At 44.6% G+C, this 20,732-nt stretch overlaps 1 protein-coding gene across 1 annotated transcript in view; it reads left to right on the top strand.

The window, feature by feature from the left end:
- Positions 1–20,732, top strand: part of Tnfaip8 (TNF alpha induced protein 8) — a 115,433-nt gene that overhangs the window by 23,160 nt on the left and 71,541 nt on the right. The gene's annotated exons all lie outside the window — the stretch shown is intronic.

Genomic DNA, 20,732 nt, shown 5'->3' with positions numbered 1-20,732 from the left:
TAGAGGAAACTAGTAAAAAAAAAATTTATTTAACAAAAAAACCCAAATCAAAAAGATTTATTTTGCTTAGTTTTGCTTATGCAGTCGTAACCTTGTGAAAGAAGGGTGGCGCTCGTGTCTGAGTAAGGGCTGCCTTGCTCATGCGCACACAGCAACGTAGCATCACTGTCTACCTGCATCACTACCGAAGCGCTTCAGCAAAGTGACCATTTCACAAAGTTAGAGACTTTTGGGTTTAAGTTAGCAGGGACATTTATGCTTTCTCATCGTTGCAAACTGCCATAAAACTAAGAATGAAATCTAGAGGTATAGACCAGCCCTTGTGAATGTTGGAGATACCTGTAACCCCAAATGACACAGGACTCCAAGACAGGAAGTAGACTAGAGGACAAATGGTGGGTGAGGTTGTAGAGAAAGGGGCAGGGCCATAAAATGGGGATATTCCTGGGGGTTGGGCAGGAACAGGGGACCCTCAGAGTGAGTCCCCCGATTCCAGAGGCCCAAAGCTTCCTGCTGGAGTGGAGGAGGGAAAATCCCTGAGAGGAGGGACTAACAAGGATTTGTCCCTAGCAGCTCTGCTCAGGAGGGCAGCCAGGCCAGATGCACCGAGAGAGCTCCAGGAGGGAGGTTTCTGGGTGGGAAAGCAAAACCTTTAAGAATGGGAGCCCTAGAGTTCAAATCCTGACAGCAACCAGGGAGCTGTGCATTTGGGGGCTTTAACTAATGTGTTTTGGTTTTAATTCCTTATTTATCAAATGTAAAACTGTGTCTTTTGTTGGGCAATAGCTCCACCCACCCCCAGGAATTCTACTTTTGGATATCTAATGCAGAAAAAAATATATATCCGTATAAATACTTATGAGTGTGCTTGTGTATTCACTATACTTAAGGGTCCCTAACTGGAAAAGCCCTGTTAGTGAATGGAAACACAATGGGATGCATTTATACAATACAACAGTATTTATCAACAAACAAGAATACCTTATCATATTTATTACATTATGGACTTCAAAACCTTTAAAAAGATAAAGTTAACTAAGGGATACAAATAGCAAAGACTGCATATTGTCCGAGAGAAAGGCAGTTATTATGGAGGTAAGTAGGTTACCGACTGCCTAAGGATGAAAACAAAAGAGTATTTTTGAGATGGTGGAATGTGTTCTGAGTGTTAATACCTTTTAGATACATCTGTTATCACACAGATGGCAGGATTGCCTCCTTTTCTTGAAAACGTTTTATTTTAGTTGACATGTAAACCTTAAATATGTCAGTGGTGTGCATCATGATGTATTGGTAATGTTCTCATTTATGGAATGTGGAATCAAGCTACTTAACATATATATTGCTACTTATTTTTTCCGTCCCTTACATTGAAGGAAGTGGAGGCCAAGAAAGACTGCGTATGCTGCCTGAGGTCACCCGTCTGTGAGAATGGGCACAGACCCCTCCCTCAGCAGTTTTCAGGTGTGCAACAAATGGGTAGCTGCGGGCGTCAGGGTGTGCACCTCTATGGTGTGCAAGAGATCTTTTGGGCTAGTTCTCTTGTCTAACTGAAATGTTGTGTCTGTGATTACCACACCCACCAGTCTCTGGTAGCTCTTATGTCTTTCTCTTCAACATACAGATGAGTCATTCCGTGTTTGTATTTTGGGGACTGGCTTCTTTCTCTTAACGTAAGCTCCATGTTCTAATTTGTCCTCTGTTGCTGTGATCAACACCAAAAGCCACTTGGGGAGGACAAGGTTTATTTCATCGTATGATGATCAGGTTACAGGCCTTCACTGAGAGACGTCAGGGCAGGAGCTTAATGCGGGGAGTTGGAAGCAGGAACTGAAGCAAAGACCATGGAGGAATGCTGCTTACCGGCTTGCTCCTCCGCCTGTCCTGGGATGCAGCCCACAGTGGGCTGGGTCCTCCTATTTAATTAGCAATAAAAATAAATGCCCACAAACATGCCTACAGGCCAGACTGATCAAGGCCGTTCCCCAGTTGAGACTCCTTCAGATACCCCTGAACAGTGTGCTCCAGGTTTTTCCATGTTGTTGCAAATGAAATTTCCTTTTAAAGGCTAAAGAGTTGCCATTATCTATGTACACCACATGTCTTTACCAGGGAAGTATTTTAGAATTGGGATATTGGTAACAGTTGCATAACTCTCTATAATCAGAATTGTTGAAATGTGTGTAAAGTGTAATTTACTTTATTAGGACAGGAGAGGGAGACAGGGGCTCAGCAGTGAATCCCACCTGCAGGTGACCCAGGCTCAGTTCTCAGCACACACGGTGGCTCACAACTACCTGCCAACTCTAATTCCTAGGGATCCAATGCCTTCTTGTAACCTCCCCTAAGCACAAGGCATGCGCATTTGCAGGCAAAGCACTCATGTGCATAAAGTTAAATAAGTTACTCTAAAACATATTTTAAGAGCGGTATTTAAAAACCAAGACATAGGAAGTCGAGAGAATCAGACAGCATTGACACTCCATCGGTGACTCCCTAAAGTGGGTGGTGGGTGTTAATAGCTCATTATATTCTTCTTTCAATTTTTGTGTATATTTGAAATTTTGAATGCCAAAAATAGTGAGCAGTTAATATTTTAAAAATTACTTTTAAAGCAATATTTGAAATAATATGTTTCCTTATGACATTTTCTTATATGTACATTGCCATATTTTAGCCATATTCATCTCTCTGCTACTCTTTCTTGTCTTATCACCAGTAGCTGATCTACCCCTCCCTTCCAGCTAGTCAGCCTTTTACTTCTATACAGATACGTCTAGATTTTGCATATGAGAGAAAACATGCTGTATTTGTCTTTCTGAGTCTGATTGAATTATCTTATATAACACAATGGTCATACTATTTCTTGTGAATGACAAAGTTGTTCTCTATGACTGAATAAAACTTTGTGTGTGTGTGTGTCCATAGTCATGTGTGTACAAGTGTGCATACTCATTTGTCTGCACGTGCATGTGGAGGTCAGAGGTCAGAAGTCAACATAGGGTGTCGGCCTCAAATTCTCTTCACCTTATTTTTTGAGATAGGGTCTCTTGCTGAACCTGGAGCTCACCCAGTCAGCTAGATTAGCTGGTTGGTAAGCCTCAGGAATCCTCGTCTCTGTGTTCCAATCCTGGGGTCACTGACAGGCACTACCATACTTGGCTTATGTGGGTGCTGGGAATCCAAACTGAGGTTTTCATGTTTCATGGTAGGCACTTTACCCACTGAGCCATCTTCCCTTCCCCCGAAGGTAGACTTTTGTCCCCATCTTCGTGAGAAAACCTGAAGCAGAGAAGAACTGAATAACTTGTCTGAGATCAACCGTCTAATGGACATTAGTGCTGTGGCCAGCTGACCACAGACTGTTCTTTGATAGCTCCTGTGTTCTTGGTTTCCTGGAAACGTAATTCCCACCAAAATCCCATCTTCCACCATCTTCAGTTTAGCACATGTGATTTACTCCCTTCATGGACTCCGTATGAGGTCGGCAAGAAAGAGGAGGCACGGTCTCTCTGGGGAGCTGCAGACACAGGTACTAGTAAAATGTAGTGACAACCCTTGAGGCACAATGTTGGCACTGAAAACATTATCAGCTTTGTTCTGAAGGTGGTAGAGACAGGTGCTGCAAGTGCAGAAACTAGATTATTGGAAGTGTTATTTTTCGGCACATGCTGGCAAGATTGAAGTATGTATGCGGTGATCAAATCTGGCGTCTTTATCTCCCTGCCGCCACCATCTTTAGCCTCCACTGTTCTGTATCCAGGTCAGTGTCTTCATTTCCCCCTGGAGATGTACGGTACTTGTTCTCTTTTCTCTATCGGGATTATTTATTTTACTTGACACAGTGTCTTCCTTGTCCACTCATTTTGCAGAAAAGCTAGGGTTTCAGCCATCTTTATGGGTGAATTAATTTTCTTTCTGCAGAGAGTCCACATTTTCTTTACCCATCCATCTATACAGTGATAGTCACCCCTGTTAGTTCCATATCTTATCTATTATGAATGGTGTGCCACACACCAGAGCATGGTGTGTATTTCTTTGATATGCTGATTTCACTTCTTTTGGACATATAACCGGGAGTGGGGTGGCTGAATCGTGAGGTAGATCTGGTTTTCGTTTTTGAAGAAATTTCATCTCTTCTCCGTGGCGGTTCTAATAATTTACGTTTCCATGGACAGCATTGAGAGTAACTTTCTCTCCAAATCTCTGTCAGTATTTCTCATTTTTTTATTTTAAGTAGTTGTCATTCGAATTGGGGTTACTTTTTCTCTGATTGGGTTTCCTGGAACTTTCTGTGCATCTTGACTACCCCTCGTTCTACTGGTTATTTGTGTGTTTCAGACGCTTCAAGCTGGAGACCTCAGCATCTCCTTTACATCTGACTCCCAAGTTCTCTGTTGATCTTGTGGTGGGCTTTCACAGAATCCAGTAGGATGGACTCTTGGCTGGAATCCTGGTTTATGATTTTTGTAGAAAAGAGTCTAAAGACAAAATAAAAACATTTGACAAGTCATCATCATGCAGAAAACAAAAACAAAACAAAACAAAACACTAAAAGTATTACCCTATTCTCATAAGGCACTAGACATGCCATCTAATTTCCTAGGGTAGATGTGTATTCCAAGTGTCCCCAGCACCCCCTCTCACCCACTGCAAGGTCTCATTGAACTCACTGGGGAAGGCATGGGAGAAATGAGAGTCTAGGAACTTCAGAAAGGCAAGATAGATGCCCCTAAGACTTTTCTAGTTCGTTCAGGAAAGAAGGTGCCACTTACACTTGATTTTTGAGCATCTACCTACCAGTCTCAGAAACACTTTAGTTTCAATTTTCATCTATCAAATGAAAGGCTAGATTGATTATCCACTCACCATCTATTTGGCCTCATACAACCATTTTTTCCCCCGACATATCAGTGCGTACTGGCCAGTGCGCTTAGCTGGACCGTCGACGCCCCTGTTGTGTGGAGGTCCTCTGGTTCCCAGGGGCAGCTCTCCCACAGCTGCTCACTGGTGTTTAGCTAGTGAGTCCCGCTGCTCTCAGAAGAAACAGTTTCTTCCTAGAAATGTGTGTGTGTGCTCTTAGGGGAAAGCAGATTGCTTGAGAGCACTGGCTGTGCTTCAGTTTTTTGTTTTCTCCTTTGTTTCCTGGCGTTCATTGCAAGTCACTGGATGAAAGCGACAAGCAACAGTTAGCCATCAGGGAGGAGGAGAGGGTGAAGAGAACGCAGAGAATTAGGTCTGCATCTGCCAGGTCACCCGCTTCTATCACATGGGCTCTCCTTAGTCCTGTACAATCCCATGTCCTGTAGTCTTTTGAGGAGAGAGAGAGAGAGAGAGAGAGAGAGACAGAGAGACAGAGAGACAGAGACAGAGAGACAGAGAGACAGAGAGAGAGAGAATGAATCAAGGCCCACCTGGAGGTCAGAGGACAACTTTTAGGTATTCTCTTCCACCACCTTGTAGGATATCTAGGTACTGAGCTCAGGTTGGCAGGGCATCACTCGGAGGTCTCTATCAGCTATGCCATTGGGCCTGGGGTGGTGGCGGCAGGAGAGTGTGTGTGACATCGTCTTTTAATGGCTTTTTATGAGCTCATCTGGAGCCTCTGGCTCACTTGATCATCTTTTCATCAGGGTCAGCTGGATCAGCGCATTTGCTTCCCTTCATAATTAACACTCACAGCTTCTAATGGAAGATGACTCACCTGCAGAACCGAACAGAACCCCCAATAGCAGGGCCACGCGGCTGAGAAGAAGCAGCAGAAAGGCTTGAAAACGCCCCTGGCCTTTTCCCCACCTCTAATTTCACATCAGTGTTTGTACTTGTCACTTTTTGCCACTGTGACCAAATAAAAACCCAAGAAAAACAACTGAAGGAGGGCAGGATTTGTTTTGGCACAGAGCTTAAGAGGTGCATGGAGCCTCAGCTCTGTCCGTCCTGGGCTATGGTCAGGCAGGGTGCGGGGGCATGTGGAAAAGCTGAACTGGTAACCTTTTTGATGGTTGGGAGGCAGAGAGATTGAGAGGCAGGATCTGGAGACAGGATATTCTCTTCAGAAATACCCACTCAGTGACCTGCTTCCCCTGTCTGGGTCTCAGGGCCTCAAAGCCCTTTCAGCCATGACCTCATCAATGGGTTGATGAAGTTAGAGCTCTCAAAAGCCTGCAAGCTAGCCATGAGGTCCTTAGCATGAGCCTCTAGGAGACAGTTTTAGATTCCTTATGGAAAGATGCTTCCCATTTGAAGATCCTAGTCTTGGTTGGACATGTAATATTTTCTTCCATTTTAAGACGTCTGCCTTTATTCAAGTTTGTGTTTTGAACTTTGGCACCGCCAACCTGTCCAGTGTGCTACTCTTTTCTTGGCGCTTCTGTCTTAGAAAGACCCCTCTTCTGTGTGCTAGCCCCATCCGCAGCAGAATCACACACCTGGAAAAGAGGAGAGCCGGCTTCCCAGCTTCCCGGACTGACTCCTCTAGGGGAGCAGCTGTCCAGCCAGTGTAAACATTCCAATTCAGTTAGAGATAACTTCTCGGTTTCCCATTACCCACGCCGGTGAGGTCATGCAGAATGCGCTCATGTTAATGAGCGTTGTGTTTTATTTCAAGTGCAAGTTGCCTGGTAGAATGTGTGCAGTCTCGGAGCCAGAGGCTCAGGGAGCAGTTAGTGTTTGGCCACTGACAGCATATGGTACAGGGGATACTCACACACCTTCCTCCCCCCACCCCTCTCCCTTCTCTAGCTCTGTCTCTGCACCTGCAGGGGAAGCAGCACAGTGTGCTCTGGGATGGGCTGAGTCGGTTGGATTGCTGCCCCTGCAGAACAGTAAAATACCCTGACTCACATCTCACATCTCAGAGGGCTCCAAGGCTGAGGACCAGGCTCTCTCTCCCCACTCTCATGGGTGGGAGTCGTAGAGTAAATCCAAAGGGATGGATAATGTCATAGAACCAAAAGAATGAATGCTCGCTTCAAACCAATAGAACCGAGAAGACCAGGAGGCGTAGAGTAAATCCAAAGGGATGGATAGTGTCATAGAGCCAAAAGAATGAATGCTCGCTTCAAACCAATAGAACCGAGAAGACCAGGAGGTTGAATGCAGTGGGAGGTTACTCGCCGTACTGAAGGGCAATAGCACAGTGCCACTCGGCCTCACGAGGTGGGCCACCCTTCCCTTTGCTTATATAAGAACTCGCTAGTATGAAGTAAACACACAACAGAACCTTGCCTAAGAGTCTCTTGCTGTTGTTAGGGGATAAAATATTTCATGTATGTCCATTTACCTGGTATGGGCTCCAAGGAGAAATAGCTAAACAAGTTTGAGTGGGAATTCCCTCAGCCTTCTCTCTCTCAGTCTTCTGAATGCTAATGGAGAACCTTCTTCTTTTCTCCCTAGGGCTTGTGTGGTCTAAGAGTCAAATTCTGTTATCCCCAGCTTGATCATCACAAAAGGGTTTCCCTGGCCAGGGTCAAGTTCAAACTCTCTCACCTTGCATGTTAAGGCTGGTTCGTATCTACCTTTCCAGCCTAGCTTCCTCCCCTTTGAGAGGGCTCCGTCTCTGCTGGCTGGAACCCTTTCTTCCCTCCGCGGGCATTCTAGCAAACCTCCTTCTGTGTCAGGCTCATCTCCTGCTTCACCTGGCTGCTTGCTTTAGCGCTAGGCTCTGAGATGTTCCCAACCACGTCTGTTGTCCTGTGTACGCTATGTACTCCTTTCTGAATTCCTCCGGAGATTTTGCTTTCTGCATGATATTAATAGTCTGTTGAGCTGTCTGCCTCAGCCCAGGTAAATATGTTAGCTACCATGCGTTGAAGAGCTAGATAATTTCTAAGGGTTTAATTTGTATCAGTTCATTTCATCCTTACAGCAAGGCTAGAACGTCAAGTCCTGGCTTATTGTGCGGGTTTGGTGCTATAATTGGTAGAAACAGGTCTGTTCCCAGGTATCTTAGTGAGCACAGCTACGTACTGTGAGCCCATCAAAAACGCTAGCTTGCTGAAAATAAGGGCGCTCAGTGGCCCTCTGCTTAGCTTGGCTGCTTCCTTGTCAACTGTGATGAAATCTTAACGAATCTCTCTGACATTAATAAGAAAAATTACTTGTAAATTTGACAGTTTCATATGTGTGCACAACTTACTGCGATCTTATTCCTCCACCCTATGACTCTCTCTTGTCCCTCTCTACCCCCGCCCCCCTCCCCATCTTCCCAACTACAGAACTCTTCTTGTTTTATCTCAGTTCAGACTGTGTAGCCTCGATGATGAGCTTATGGAGGAGCCCAAGCCCAGTGGCCATTCCTCAGCCATCCGTGGAATTCCGGATGCTTTTCCCGGCTGCCTGTCCTTAAACAGAATCTTAACCTGAATTCACAGTGCAGTGCTCAAGCGTGCTTCTGTTGGGATCTTCTGTGCAGTGAACCAAGGTCCATGGGCTCATTCTATCAACTGAGAACTCTCGCCCTCCTGGTTCCCTCCTAGAAGACAACTTTCCCGTCATTAGGATCGTATCCTCGTGCTATCATTGTCAGGTGTCTTCACGTCACTCTTGGAGCACGAGTTTGTAGCACACAGAAGCTGGGCGGGCGTGTCGACCCACCCGACGGGGATCCCCGGGCATGCTGTCTGTCTAGGCTGGCGAGGGCAGTGAGCTCCAGGTTCATTGAGAAACTCTGCCTTAATAAAATAGGCCAGCAGAGGAGGATACCTGCTATCAACTTCCGGCCTCTACGGAATTGTGTCCTGTGCATATACACATGTGTTTCTCCACAAATGTGAACCGTGCAGACTGTGTGAACATACAGACTACACACACACACACACACACACACACACACATACACACACACACACACACACACACACACAATAAGAGGCAAATTTTCAGAAAGGACTGGCTCGGTGAGATTGTCTTTAAAAATCGACCTATAATCACATCCTTATCAGTGGGTCAATATAATCTGACTCCGCCATGATAGAGAGATAAAAAGAGATCACATTGCAGGAGACCAAGTTAAATCTGTAAAGTCCAAACGGAAAGCCCGGAGGGAAAAACCATTCGCAGGGAAAGTTCTTGTGCTGCCCAGTGACTGGCTCGCTAGGGACAGAATCTAAACAAGCTGCTTTCAAACAGAAACTAGGTTTCAGAAATAAAGTCCTTTGATAGGCACCTTAACAGTTTCCTCGCCTCAAAAAAAAAAAAATCATTTTTCCCCTGCAACTGTTTTCTTAGTTAAATATGTCGCAAAGGGAGTGCATTTTCTCGTTCTTCAGGAGAAGATGGTCGTTTTAAATTTGGGCTTCAGTGTCTAAACACTTTTAAACAGAAAGGTTTTAATCTCAGAAGACCCAAACCTTTCCTGCCTGGGTTGTGGTTCTCATTTGAATTGTAAAAGTCATTTCGAATAGAGTTTGCCTCAAATCTCCCCCCCCCCCTTTTTTTTTAGTTTGGGGATTTCAGATACGAGCACACTGCATTTGCATCCTTTCCACCCATACCCCTTTTCTCTTCCCGTGTGTCCCCTCAAGAACCCCCTTTTAGAACTCATAACCTCTTCTATAGTTATTTTGTTATATCTGTGTAATATGTACATGTATGTGTGTATGTACTGAGTCAAGTTAGGGTTGTTTTTATTTGCATGTTTGGGACTGACTACTTAGGAAAGCAACAACAACAGAAGCAAAGGCAGAACCCGGGGTTCCCCTTCCCTCAGCAGCTCTTCACACCCTGCCGTTCTTTATCTGGGTGTGGGACCTTGTGAAATTCTCCCTCACCCAAGTTGGCAGGTCAGCTAGGTCTTCCATGTCTTGGACAGGCAGACAAGCATATTGTTGAGAGTTCATGGAAGCAACATCCAGTTATGATGTCCAGAAGAAATTATACACCGGAGTCATCTAGTTCCTCAGGTGAAGCATCATTAATAAAAGCTCAGGGTCAGAAATTGAGGTTCGATCTGAAGATCTGAAAAGCACTGGTTCATACCTTGACCTCAGTCTGAAGTGGCGATCCTGCCTCCCAGAATCTCAGAATCAGACTGTGTCTGGGTGTTGTCTCCCCCATTTTATATTCCTTTCTAGAACTGGGGTTAAAGGCGTGCACCATGGGATTAAAGGCATGCAACACCCGATTTCTATGGTAACTAGTGTGGCTACTGGGATTAAAGATGTGTGTTACCATAACCTGATCTGAAAGGCTGACCAGTGGGGCCGTTTTACTCTTCAGGCAGGCTTTATTTATTAAAATACAATTGAAATGCCTCTACATTCAGGGTCTTCCAAGCTGCATGCCACCTCTTCTACAATGTTCTCTCTACTTTACGTATAGGTGCTGTGTACTGTTGTCCTACTTGGGGCTGGGTGCTCCACAGTCATGAACTTTCTGCATCTGACTAGTGGTGGTTCCCTGTGACAATCTGTGTAGTCTGCGGCCTTGATGACTTGTGAGAGTCGGACTTACCCGTGACATAGGATGAGTATTTAGAAGGCAGCTGGAAACTGTGTCACTTTAGTGACAGAGTTGAGTAGGTCTCCTGCTCTAGACCTCTCTAGCCTTGGGTTTTGGGCTGGGTTTACAGCATCATACATGAGTTCCCTCCAGTTGAGCAGGAGTTAAGTCCAGTTATTCAGCTATTGGTTGTCTCTGAGGTATAAACGCCACTGTTACACCATGGCAGACGTCTTGCTTGCGCCATCACTGTTGGAGCTCTCAGGCTCTGCGGTGGGGTTGGACCCCTGATGACTTGTCTGCTGTGGCAGCTGCGGAGCATCTCGCAGCACTGTCAGAGTCACGCCCCAGGAGGAGTGCTTCGTTCTGCTCCTCATGTTATAAAGCTTTCTCGTCCTCACATCAGTGTATGAGCTGTAGATTCCAAGCACCCAAACTCTGAGCTGATGTCCCTGTTGCATCCTCTTAGAAGTTACTCAGCTGCCATCCGGAGAGGCAAGAGCTGACTGTGCTTACCAGGGCCTTCGTGGTTCTGGATTAGAGAACCAAATGGCTGCGGAGAACACTGCCCCGACGTCTCTGCTGTCTCAGGCATCTCTTAGTGAATGTCCCCTGCCTTGATCTCCACTGTTCATTTTCAATGAAGTAAGTTTTTCTATGAATAAAAGTCTTTTCCTCCAAACAGTAGGTTACCCAAGCCGTTCTGTCGAGGAACCTGGGACAAGTTACACTTGCTTTTGGAAATAATATATATTCAAGGAAACACTTCAGGCTTCAAATAAGGATGGAGGACAAAGTAAATTAAAACAAAGAAGACAACATCTTTTGCAGTTAGAAGTGGCTTTCCAGACACGCTATCTGCATATTCAGATAGGCATATTTTACACACGCTCTAACAGATACTACTCACCCCACTGAACTTCATGGCCTCGGAGACACTGTTAATTGTATGATGAACCTTAATTTGAGATGTTATATGAATAAATGTGAATTCTGCAGTTGCAAACATATAGAAAATTACTTCTCTGGAATTTAGTTTTTTAAAAACATCAAATGTATATCACTGAATGAAGGATGTCATTTCAAATTTGGAGAGTGAGAGAGAGAATGAGAGGGAAAGAGTGATATAATTCCGTTTAATTCATGGTGCTTCATGTTAGAAATTCACGTTTAAATATGTATTTCATATTTCGAGTCTGTGGCTTATTTAAGAATTTCCCTACTGTTGAACATTCTTGTTAACTCTCGGTTTTGATGTCACAGTTAGTGCCGCACTCAACACTCCTGTGTCTACCCTTGTCTCATAGTACATAGTGGTCATAGGCTACATTTCTGGAAAAGTGTCTAGGTAAAGAGTGGACAGACAGCCCTCTTTTGTAAACATCTTTTCTGGGTTCTGTATTTTTGCAGTGTTAGAAATCAAGCACAAACAAGCACCTTTTGCTCGAGTCTTCGGTAGGGAAAAGTTCTGGGAAAGTAGACAGACAGCTCTAAACTATTTATGTATATCATACTCACCTAGTCATGTAATAGTAGTTTAGTTCTAATATGCATATCTTCATTTTTAAAAATTTTAGTATTTGAAATGTACAGTGGGCATGTACAGATAACATCCTAATCCTTCCTCCAAAAATCTGCAATGAAATTGTACATCTTTCAATTGGTGCCATGTTGGGAATGAAGGAAATAGAATGTATTTTAGTGAGAATGGGTTTATACGTGACCTGTAAGATTTATTTGCAAATTACTCTAAGGATAAAAATACAGTTTTAGTTATGTTTCCATTGAAGCATTCTCAGAAGGAAGCCAGAGCTTTGTAGACACCCCTTGTTTTTTAGCAGCTGCTACCCTCTTGGGGTCTGCACATGGGATTTGTATTTAATTTGCTTATTTATTTGCATGCACATGTGTGCAGGTGCACATGCCTGTGCGTGCTTCCATGGAGGTCTGAGTAGATCTTGGGTGTCTTCCTCTAACCCATTTGTTTGGTTGTTTGTTTGTTTGTGTATTAAAAGTGTATGGGCACGTGAGTGCCACCACATTCACTGGAGGTCAGAAGACAGCTTTCAGGGGTCCGTTTTTTCCTTCCATCTCGTTGAGTCAAGGCCTCTCTAGTTTCTATTGTACTGCGCCGTGTACTTCGGGAGAGCTGACTAGAGATCGTCTCAGCAATTCTTCTGTTCCGACCACAAGATTGGTGGGATGACAGGTGGATGTCACCACACTGGGCTCTTTTTAAATGCTGGGTTCAGGGATTGCTCTTCTCGTCAGGCCCACTTGCCGAGTTATCTCTCTGGCCTCACATTGTTTCCTCAGTCCCAGAGTCTCTGATGGAGCCTGGAGCTCACCAATTCTGCTGGAATGGCTGCCCAGCAAGGCGCACGGATCCTCCTGTCACTTCCTCCCAGTGCTAGGATGACGGGCCTGCAGCCAGTACCTGACCTCATACGTGGCTGCTGGAGATCCAAACCCTGGCTCTCATGCTTGTGTAGCAAGTACTTTAACAACACTGGCCCACCTCCCCAGCCCAGTACACGTCACTGAAAGCAAACTTTCATGCTTGGCGTTGTAGGATGGTGGTGGAGTTTGCACATCACATGTAAGGCCCTAGGTTTGATCCCCAGCTTTGAAGCAAACAAACAAGCAAAACAATACCTTTTCATTTCCAAGAGAGCCACATTTCAAGAAAGAAATCGAGACCCAAATTGTACCTTAAGAAGTAGTAAGTTAGGCTACTTAGAGTTGCAGAATTTGGAGATTGATTCTACCCCCTGTAATTTAGAGTTGATCCAACTTCTCATGGCTCAGCACTTCGGCACTTCGTGCATCTTGCCCAACTGTTTATTAACATTAAAGTAACATTGTGAACTGGGTGCTGCAGCCATGAAATGATAGCTTTAGTGCAGATAACCACACTTCCTGCCGACATCTCCGCAGCCTCCCACCTGTCCTCTGGGTCCCCAGTGTTGGCGCAAGTAGCCTCAGAAGTCAGTTTTTCCCTTTCTGTTTGAACCTTCCTGTGAGCTCTTTCCTCGCCTTTGGCTTCCCAACTGTGAGGACGGCTCAGGGTACAGCCTGTGCTCCCCCAACTCTATGAAAGGCTGCCTATGCAGAGTGGCCTTGTAGAAGGTCTTAAGCATCCTGGAAAGATAAGTATTCTTGGCTATATGAATTTTTACAATCTCTCTGACTGTTGCTTGGATACAGCACTGGGAAGGCTTCAGAGCCATTGCTGCTTAGTGTTCCAGGTGACTGTCCCTTTCCAATTATTTATGGTACCTAGTAAAAAGGTGGTGTGTGGTAAAGTCGTTATACTGTTTCTTACTAACTGCAACTGGTATTAAAGAAGACAGTTACACTTTTGGTTACATTTTGTGAAATGCAAAGATCAGAGACCCTTTCTGCAATTTCCTTCTCTGCTCAGACCGCAGCTTCCTTCCTTTGTATTAAATGCTCTGCTGCCTGCTCACTGTTCTACTTTCTCACCTTGCATGACAACCAGCAAGCTCACCCAACCAGGAGGAAATGTGGTAGCTCAGGGCTGCTCTGGATATCTCTCGCCTTCTGAGTGCACACTCTTTTCAGACACGAGAGGGGTCTTCAGAACATTATTGTCTCAGAATTTTTTAAATGAGGAAATATCTTGGTGGATATATTCCTCACTAGATTACCACCTTTTTTTTGTGGGGGGGTGGGGACAGAGATAGGGTGAAATTGTGAGGAGGGCGAGGGTTAGTAGTCAGAGGCATTGTGGCTCACTCTAACGTATTATCCGAAAGAGATTCCCTATTAGTAGGTTTTAAAAGTTTAATTATTTGTGGTGTGTGTGTGTGTGTGGCTGTGGTGGTGGTGGTGGAGCACACATACTGCCACAACTCATGTGTGCAAGTCAGAAGACAACTTACAGGCGTTGGTTCTTTCTCTCAACATATAGGCTTCAGAAACGAAACTCAAATTGTGAAGCTTTTATAGCAATTGCTTTTCTTGTTGAGCCATCTGGTCTACCTGCAGCACTGTTTAAAACACATGCTCACAAAGACGGTTCTGGGGCTCTAATGAAAGGGTAACACTAAAGGAAACAGCATCAGGACTAACGTGGGTAGTTCATACTGTGCTTGAGACTCCAGGCCCATCCTCTGAGAGGACAGAGGCATAAAACTGAACGTGAGATTTTGTATGTATCTACACATGTATAGAGCATTGGAGTGAGTGCTCAGTATAGCTGTATTTTATTTTTCACAATAAATGTGTTTATTTTTCACAGAAGAAAGGAAAATAAAGATGTCTCAGTGGGAAGATGTAGTTCAGATTAAGATGAGTGAGATTCTCGGGGACCAACGTGCAGCTGCCAAGGGAGGGTGTGTTTGTTTACTGGGAAGAGTATGGACTTGTAAAGTTAGGGAAGCGGGAGCGTGAAGCCAGCAAGTGGGAGTAGACTTCAGGGCAGGGCAGCCTGTTCCTTCATGCAGAGTAGGCAAATGTGGTCATTAAAACCCTGGAGACACTCCATGGGATGCAGGAGTTTAGAACAGAAGGGAAAGTTAGGTTATAGTAAGCCCTACTTGGAAAAACAGCTATATGCTAAAAGATAGAAAAAAATAATACCTGTTTTGATTATTATAGTCCTTTATTCTAGCTTCTATATTAGGAGTAGCTACATATACTAAAAGAACCTCAGTGAAGATGGAGAAAGTAGCTTTGAATAGTCAGAGAGTAATGGGGCTGATGTTCAACTTTCCCTTGGATGAGTTTCCTAAACTGCCTGAGCCTCAACTACTTTGTCTCTAAAATGTGTGTGTTTACTAAAAAGTGTTTTACGATTGGTCTACACCGTGTGGGATATACAGTTACGAGACAGCGGTGCTTCTTTGGTGCTTATGTGAGTACTGCATGCAACATAAGTATGCAGTATGAGTGAGCAATCACTATTAATAGGAGAGGAGTTCCCAGCACACGTGTGTCTACTTGCTCTTTCTTAAAGAAATGACGACCTGCCTTACTTAGCACAGCCCATAGGCTGGCATACATTTGATGAGAAACCCAGAGCCTGAGATAGGTCCTGGGGGAACAGTGCCTCTGGGGCAGTGCCATGTCATTCTCCATGAAGACTGGCAGCCAGCCCAGTGGTGTTGAATACGGAGGAAGCTGGCAGAAGGTGCTGAGTGTGGAGGGAGGGAGGGAGGAGGGGGGCTTTGGGGCTGTTTGTGGTTGTGAAGCATTTGTATAGGCGGTAAACTTTGTTCTTGGCTCCAAGGAAGTTTCTGGCGGTGTCATCTACTGGACCATGAGTCCCCCCAAAAAGGGAATTGCAGTTCCTGTTGTCGGGGGGATCTTCCCAGCCCACAGGTTTTCTCATTTGTCACAAGCTTGACATTTCTCTAGGTTGTTTTAAGACTATCTATTGTCACTATGGAACTGTCACATTGGGGGCTCCTCCATCTACAGCTATTTGTAAGTTTCCCAAAGCTTAGCGTGTTTGTGCTTTTGTTGCTGTTTGGTTGCTCTTTTGTCCCCATTAGGTGTGTGTGTGTGTGTGTGTGTGTGTGTGTGTGTACGTGTGTACAAAGGTTAGAGAACTTTGTAGAAGTCAGCTCTTGTTTTACCATGTGGTTCCCAGGGAATGAACTCAGGTCATCTGGCTTGGTGGCAGGCACTTTTTACCTACTGGGCTATGTTGCTGACCCTGAAGTGGCTCACTAGTCTTTGTCCATCTGAAGAAGAATAGAGGTTTGCAGGTCATTGTTACCGCTGGCCTTTTCCATCTGTTCTACTTTTTTCTTTTTCGTATTGACTCTGCTACCAAGGTTATAAAGACTAACTCGGAGGGAGGGTCGAGTTATTTTGTGTTGTGTTGGATTGAGCCAGTGAGGTATTCAGCATCATTGATAGCTTTTTCAGGACACATTCTTTCCTCCATCTGCATGGTGGAACCTCTGGCTTTCTTTCACAGATGCAGAAGCCCAGGACCCGCCCCAAGGAAATAAAATCAGAACCTCTCAGGGTGAAACTTGAGTTAGTATTTTTAGAGATGCCTGGGGAGTGTGGCGTCCAGTGTGGGGCCAAGTTTCAAAGCCAGTGCGCTGGAACATAGCTCTCAAGCGTGGGTGATTTTGTTCCCCAGGGGACATCTGGTAATGCCTACAGACTTTGTGGATGTCACAGGATGCTTTAGGCATCTAGGTGGTGGGAGATCCTGCTGGACACATCCTTCAGTACACAGGATATAGTACAGCTGGCTCAAAATATCTCTAGAACCAAGGATGAGAACCAGTGCTGCAGAAATCAGATTCAAGAGCTTCCGGAGCCAGGTCTGGGCCTCTCTCGGGGAAAATCACAGCAGGGAGGGTACAGATTTGTCCTCTCAGCAAGAATATGCAAGGAAGTGGTTTTAGTGTATACCTTTGAGTCTCTTTTGTGCCTGCCATAATAGCAGCCTGTCTCTGAGGCTGGTGTACCAGGTTCTGATTTCTGGGGCCAGATGTCTCCCTATTCTGGTTATCTAAATTTATCAGATTTGAATGACTTGGAAGAAGACCAAAGTTAGGAAAATTAAATCCATAGAAATTAGTCAAGGGAACAAACAACCTTTAAGTAAGTTTTTGAGAATTGCTTGGCCTGTTTCAAACCAGAGAAGTAAAAAATCTCATCTTATGCTCTTTGGGAGGTCTTTCTTTTCTTCCAAGAAGGTTGGGAAATACATTTTCACTTTTATTTAATTGTGAGACTTTTAGGAATTCTTGTATATTAAGTTCCTTTTGGGGTTGATGGAGATTGAACCCAAGGCCTTGCAGGGGCTGTATACCCCTAGTTCCATAGGATGTTACCATTACTCTGTATCTATTGTCTAATTAGTACCAGCTCTCCGTTGTATTTAACTGATTTACGTACTCCACACACCTCAATGTTCTTTATTATATTCGAAGTATACACAAGCATATGGAATAAGAGCTACACTATCATAGATACAATAATCCTGGTTTCCAAGAAGTCAGAATGGTTCCATACTATCTTTTTTGAATAGTATCATAAAGGGCTGAAGAGATGGCTCAGCGGTTAAGAGCACTGGCTGCTCTTCCAGTGGAACTGGGTTCAGCATCCACATGGCAGCTCACAACTGTCTGTAACTCCAGTTCCAGGGGATCTGACACCTTCACGCCAATGCACAAAATAAACTTAAATGAATTATAAAAATTTTCTTTTTGAACTATAAAAATTTTCTTTTTAAATAAAATATTTATTTTATTTAATATTTTCTTTTATATTAATATAAAATATTTTCTTTTTAATATATATATATTTATTACATGTGTCTCTGTGTGGGTTTGTGCTTGAGAGTACAGTGTCTACAGAGGCCAGAAAAGGGTGTCGAATCACCCCAAGCTGGAGTCCCAGGCAAACGTAAGCCATCTGCCACACGTGCCAGGATTTAAACTCAGGAGCTCTGCAGAAGCAGCCCATGCTTTGTAGTTGGCTGAGTAAGAATGGCCCCATAGATGCATATATTTACATGGTTGGTCTCCCAATGAAGAATTGTTTGGACAGATTCGGAGATACTTCCTTGTTAGACATGTGTCACTGGGAGTGAGTTTTTAGGTTTCAAAAGCGCACACCAGGCCCAGTCTCTCTCTCTCTCTCTTCCCCCTTCTCCCTGCCTCACTGTCTGTGGATCAGGATATGAAGTTCTTCACTACACCAGCTATGACTGCCTTTGTGACACCAGACTCCCTGCTAGGAGGATAATGAATGGATCCTCTGGAACTCTAAGCAAGCCTCTTTTGTAAGAGTTGCCTTGGTCGTGGTATCCACAGTAATGGGACAGTGACTAAGGCATGCTCTTAACCACTGGTATCTCCAGCCTTGGTTCAAATCTAGTGTATCTTTCCTCCAAGGTTTGGTCTTGGTTTTGCCCTATGCAGTCCTTAAGTAATGTAGCTTTCCTCTGTTCCAGTCTGTTTCTATGTCTGTTTGTCTGTCTGTCTGTCTCTCTCTCTCTCTCTCTCTCACTCTCTCTCTCTCTCTCTCTCTCTCTCTCTCTCTCTCTCTCTCACACACACACACACACACACACACATACACACACACACTGCATTCACACAAGCTATTCACATCTTCCTGGAGAGGAACGTTAGACTATTGCCAGCTGCCGTTATTGAGTGCCTTTGTAATGGCTCTCATGACAAGTTTCAGGGAAGGGTCTTGATACTCCTCACTTAGATAATTTTTCAGGAAATCTCAAAAACAAAAACTGGGGCTCAGGAGATGGCTCTGTTGGTAAATCACTTGCTGAACAAGCTGAGAACCTGAGTTCAGACCCCCAGCTCCCAGGCGAAATGTCAGCTGTGGTGGCATATGTCTGCAATCCCAGCACGGAGAAGCCGAGCAAGAGAGACCCCAGCGGCTTGCTGAACAACCAGTCTAGTGAGAGACTCTGTCTAAAACAAATGAATAAGTAAATGGGAAGAAGGAGAAGTGATTGAGGAAGATACTCCGTCTCTGGCTTTCACACACATCTGCACAAATGTGCATGTCTAGCATTGCACGTGCATACAACACAGAAGACACACCTAAGTAAACAAATACTGCCAAGCCAGAAAAATATCGGAATGTCTGCATATCTAAAGATAGTATTTTTTTGAGATAGTAATAGTATTTTAATACAACCATAAATAAATCGAGAACAAACTGTACAGGGTTAGACTAAGAGTAAAGTCTCCCCTGCATTATGGAGTCATGATTAATACCCAGTGAGGAAACAGAAAAAGACCTATCCAAAGTGCTCCTCTCAGCCAGACTCTCTACAGTGTTGCTGCTTTCTCTCCTTTACGTGTGTGTGTGTGTGTGTGTGTGTGTGTGTGTGTGTGTGTGTATGTGTGTGTATGTGTATGCACGCACTTCATGTCGGTCACGGTAAGACTTTTGTCACTGTGCTGTCCTAACACTGAACAAACAGCACTAAAGCACACTCAATGACCAGTACGTACTTGTGACTAGTGGCCTGCCACTCCTTGAGGCCTATTTTTTTGGAACTGTAGCCCTTTGTGCTTTTTCAAGGGCTACAGCCAGCATCTACTGCTACGTTTCTCTCAAAACCTAATCTCTTCCTGTTGACTCCCATTCATCTTGATGGAGGACTCTAGAAATACATAGATACAGGGAACGAAGTGCATGCGTCCCTTGCTTTAGTGAGGGGTGGACACCTGTCACTTTTTCTCTTCCTGACCACTCAGGGTGCTTCTGCTCTTCTCCCATGCTGTGTAGACAGACTGGTCCTTGATCATCTCCTCCTGCTTCCTTCTTGCTTAGGTCCTCCTTAGCCTCCCTCTGTGCTCTTTGCTCCGCTCTGTCTGTCCTGTAAGCGCTGGCAGTAGCACTGGCGTTTCCCAGGCTCTGCTGGCGTTCTTCACCCTCATTCTGTTCTCCCCGCCCCTGTGGTCATGTCTATTTGTAGGTCTTCAGATTCTCAACATGCTGACGACTTCCACGTTTATATTTTAGGATGAAGTCCTTATCTGCGTCCTCCATCCCTGTGTCTTCCTGGAATGTGTTAGTGTTTCACGGACAGCTCACACTCAGAATGAAGAAAACTGAGTTTGCTTTCTCTCCTCGGCAAATAAGTCAGAAACCTGGGTAGCGTCTTGCTGTATCTTGTCTTTGTCTCTAGTGAACCACCAGCGTTGTCCATTCTTTCATTAAACGTCTGTAGCATCTATACCATGTGTGCTACTGACTGCTTTACCAGCCAAGACCATACTAGACCTATTTTGTGTAGATTGCTTTCAGGGCAGCTGATTGACTCATGCTCCACCACCCTGTCCTGCTCCAGGCCCCACTGTTGGTTTAGTAAACATCCCTCTGATTCCTTCACTCCCAGACTGGAGGGGCCTTGAGATTTTCTAAAGTTCCAGCTTTTTAACAGGGCTCAGAAGATAGATCTGTAGGAACTTGTTCCCAAACCGCCTTTGTTTTGTGGCATTCCTTAGGAGTTCCTGTCTTTCTCCCTTCTCAAACACCTCCTGTGCAAACAGCCTCCTCTGGCCTGGTGTTTATCCTTCATCCTATAGTTTACTTTAGGGCATACCGAGGCCTGCTGAATGAAGGTGGTGGGAAGGCAGTAGCCCTGGATAGCAGTTTGTCAAAATCCTCAAATTCTAATTTAATTTTCCTTAGAAGTTTAAGGGCTTCCTGAGCCTGTACTTTGTTCGGTTTCTTGGTTCTAGGTATGTTTCCTTGGCTTGTAGAGAAGTGTGTGGGATTCTCTTAGTGAATCATTTGCAGCCTGTGTTCTTTGATCA

Source organism: Myodes glareolus, chromosome 13 (genome assembly GCF_982192425.1).
Source record: "Myodes glareolus chromosome 13, mMyoGla1.1, whole genome shotgun sequence".
Taxonomy (NCBI): domain Eukaryota; kingdom Metazoa; phylum Chordata; class Mammalia; order Rodentia; family Cricetidae; genus Myodes; species Myodes glareolus.
Note: the sequence above shows the minus strand (reverse complement) of the source record. Positions and strands in the feature narration are given on the sequence as shown.